The following is a 4,392-nucleotide window of genomic DNA, read 5'->3' on the forward strand; positions in this document are numbered from 1 at the left end:
CTATCCGGACTTGAAACCCCATTGTTTCATGTTTTCATCGAGTAGCATGGCATTGGCTTCTACCAGCTAAATCCAAATCAAGTCTAGTTTGGACATGTTCACCAGTCTGGTGGCCTACATGGTCAGCTCAAGCTCGAAGCCTTTTGGCGGATTTATATCAGATTCTTTTTCTTGACAGGGTCTTAGTCAGTGGATCTGCAAGATCATTACAAGATTTAATATAATTTACATTAATTATGCATCTGCTCAAATAAGATCTCACAATAATATATTTTCTCTTGATAGACTTGAATTTACCATTATAATAACGGTTTTTCACTTACCAATTGCTGCAGTGCTATCACAATGAATTATTATATGTGGAACTGGTTTCTTTCAAAGAGAGATTTTATGCAACAAATTTCTTAACCAGTTTGCTTCCTCACTAGCTGAAGCTAAAGCTATAATTTCAGCCTCCATAGTAGAGTTAGCAATAATAGTTTGTTTTTTAGATTTCCAACAAATGGCACCACCACCCAATATAAAAATATAATCGGTGGTAGAGGGAGAATCATCTGATAATGTGTTCCAATTTGCATCACTAAAACCTTCAAGTACAATAGGATACTTTTTATAAAACAACCCATAACTTTTGGTAATAGATAAATATTTCATAACTCACTCAATGGCATGCCAATGTTCTCTACTTGGCTTGCTAGTAAACCTGCTAAGTGTTAGATGTATGCCCTAGAAGCTAATCTAGCTGACACATTATTAATTCTATAACATAATTTTATACTTGACTTTATTATTATTAAATAATAAATGGGCATTTTTTTTCATTCATATTGTGTATGTGTCTATGAATCGTCTAAGAAATTAATAAGATGATGATGCATATTCTCAAGAGTTGAGAATTTGAGCATGTATCGTTTGTGATTAATTTCTAAATGCTCCTGATTGAAAGATCATCACGAAAACGGTGATCGATCCGATGAGGTCAGTGCACAGATCGCTTTTCTTATGGATGGACGAGTCTCGAGTCCACAGTGTAGGGACTTGAAGTGATAGTGCAGATACTTGTTAGAGAACAATGGTACCGAGCTGACCAAGACAAGAAGTTACTTGGATGTCTATCCACTCGTCAGTGACTTGCTTGATATTGCAGTAGTGTGACTAGTCCTTTGACCTGTGGTGCTTCGGCTATTCATAGTGAGGTTATTGTAGTTTGACTGCACGTATACATGGTCTCTAGCCATATGAGTCTTTGTGGTGTAGATTGGCTGCAGTAGGTTCACTGTAGGAGTAGGGTATGCACCTATAAGGAATCTATCGACCTTGGTAGATAAGGAGTGATCCTATGTAATTTATAAGACTGAGTTCGTAAGACCTCGGTCGAGGCAGTACATACAGTGGAGAAAGAATTTTCCACTCTCGAACTTAAGTCGAATAAATCTAGACGTATGACAGACGACGGAGTTTGACGAGTTATTCATGACCTCCGTTCTGTAGGGATCCAAGATAGAAGGAATGTATCATACGATAACTGCACCTAGAGGTTCATCATTCCATTCTGCTGGGTGGCCACTATATGCTGCTAGATATCATTGGTGGATAGTGAGACTCATAGGGACTATCTCGATGGTCGATGATCCTTGGTGAGTTGAGTTGAAATTGTTCCAACCCATTGAAAAGAGTTTTCAATAATATTGTAATTGAAATCGCAATATATCTCACTACCAGACAGAATAGAACCTACGGGGTCACACACATTAGAGGTATTGACCAATCCGATGGTTGAATTGTGATTAGAAATCACAAATAATCAATTTGATTGATAACTGGTTAACCCACTAAAATTTAGTAAGTTGAAGAAGGAATAATTGCAATTGAATTGCAATTTAATTTAATTAGATTTAATTAATTGGACTTGATCGTATTAAATACGAGTCCTACTTGGAGTGGGATTTCTAGAGTCCTAATTGGATTTGGATCTCAAATTAAATTAGAGTTCTACTTGGAGTAGGATTTCTAGAGTTCTAATTGGATTAGGACTGAAACTTAATAAGTCCTAATTAGATTAGAATTTCTTAAGTCCTAATTAATTTCAATCTAATTAATTAAATGACTCTTAATTGGATGAGGATTGAATAGTTCAATTGAGTTATGGTTCAATTGAATCCAAATGGGATTAGGATTTGAAGGAAAATAGGTGCACCTAGTCCTCTTAAGAAGAGGATTGAACCACCTAGGATTAGGCCTCACGCCCCACTTGATTAGATCAAGTTTAGGGCGTGCGTGATGGAGGATGAGGAGGCCCCTTCCTTGGCCGAAATCAAATATCAAAGAAGAGGGCGTGCGCCCCTCCTCTTGGCTCCTAAAAAGGATAAGTGTGAAGCTCCTAAAAAATAGGAGCTCCACACACCTATATTAGGGGATATGGGGCGGCACCTTAGGGCATAAGAAGCCCTCTCTTCCTCCAGCCGTGGCCTCCTTTTTTCTTTTGGTTTTCAGCCGCAAGCAAAGAAGAAGAAAAGAAAGCCTTGGCGGCCCTCCTTCCTTCCTCTCTTGGGTTCCGACGCCAAGCAAGGGAAAAGGCTGCAAGGGGCTTTGTTCTTCATCCTTTGAACCATCCTTCTCCTTCCTCCTTCAAAGACAATCAAGAGTTGATGCAAAGGGAGTTTTTCAGCCATCAAAAGTTATCTCTGCAAAGGAGCTAGCACTCCGGGAAGATTCAAAGACTTTGATCGATCCTCTGCTTCGTGTGGATACCCATAGAGGCCGGACGCGTGTGCAGGTTCAAGCGAACCTTCATCAAATACCACCATCATCAGTTTACAGTGATCATCTACCCGTATAAGGTGAAGATTTGATCTTCCTAATGGTTTAAAAAGTTTTTAATCCTAATCCATCTGCGAACGACGGTTTTAAATTAAGTTCATGCGATGAACGGGATCTCCCGCATGCCTTCCGCTGCGTTCAGAATTTTTTTGCGGTGTGCGAGGGATCCCAACAGTGGTATCAGAGCCACGGTTACGTAGATTAAGATTAAGATTAATCATTAAAGGCATATTAGATCTGAAATTTAAAAGATTATGCTTGCTGAAATTTTCTGCATGCAGAATTTTAGATTGCTGATTTTTCTGCATGCTGATTTTTGTATGCTTGAATTAATGATTCTATTACTTTGATAATATGATTACAAATATTTAGAATCATATCTTGCATGATCAGCAACTCATGAGATGACATAATCAGTTAAGTTTCAGATCTGTAAATTATATTTATGCATGAGATGCGTATGGTGATGATCATAGATGAACCCTTTTGAATGTATTGAAATGTTCTACGACGTTCTGTGATGTTATGTGATGGCATGTAATTAAGATTTTCAGATGCCTGCGTGTATCTTAAATTCATGTATTAGAGACCTACGTGTCTTATGAAAAAGGATTGTAATTATTTTTTTATTTTTAAATTTATCTGGGATGTAATCTGTGATGTGTGTTGCACGTCGATGGTTGATCGATGCATACCTCTACAAATAAGACTTGCGCAGATCGAGATCAAGGGTTGATTGAAGATGGATCAAGGAGTTGATCACATTTGGACCTAGAGGATCAAGATCGAGACAAGAGTTAAAGACGATCTAACTAATTGACGTGCATGTGCTTGTACTATGACCCCATCCTGGATTCATGATCATCACTAGTTATATTTATTTTTGTGATTATGCCTAGATGTTTATGCTTATGTCTATACATAGCGGATAGATATATATTTGCATGAGATGTGGATAATCAATCGAAAGAGACCTAAATTAAAACCTCCTCAATCAGTCGAGAGTGAACCAACATGAGCGAGTCATATTAAATTAATTTATCTAATTCGTATCTAGGAATGTATGAAAGGTGGTTATTTAATTAGGACCTTACTCTCCGAGTATGGGGAGCCTCCCACCTGCTTACCTGATCAATTGCTCGATTACCTCTTATGAAAAGCTCAAGGTTGCAAATACTAAGATATGATTGTACAATATTAAGTCCATAGGTCTTCCACCGTAGTAGAGCTGCTAAGGTCTTTCCAGTGTTAATTTATTTCGGCTGGACACAGTAGGCAAGTTTTATCGGAGGACTGGACCTCTCTATTAGACATAAGATGTTGTGGGGTAAAGGTGGGGTTGGGCGCCAATAACTGTTAGGTGAGGATCTAATGACAACTTTATTTCTGTGGTTATACGGTGGGTCTGACTTAACTAAGGTAATGGAGCCAATAACTGTTAGGTGAGGTCTTCATGACTTAGAGACCAAGTATCACTGCAATTTGTTTGAGAAGCATTGTACAAGAGTTGTACACTTATCCATTTATATGTCACCAATAACTGTTAGGTGAGGCAACATGTAAATTGGTGGA

The sequence above is a fragment of the Phoenix dactylifera genome, chromosome 16 (genome assembly GCF_051530095.1).
Source record: "Phoenix dactylifera cultivar Ajwa chromosome 16, Ajwa_hap1_PhDact_Kaust_v1.1, whole genome shotgun sequence".
NCBI classification, from domain to species: Eukaryota; Viridiplantae; Streptophyta; class Magnoliopsida; order Arecales; family Arecaceae; genus Phoenix; species Phoenix dactylifera.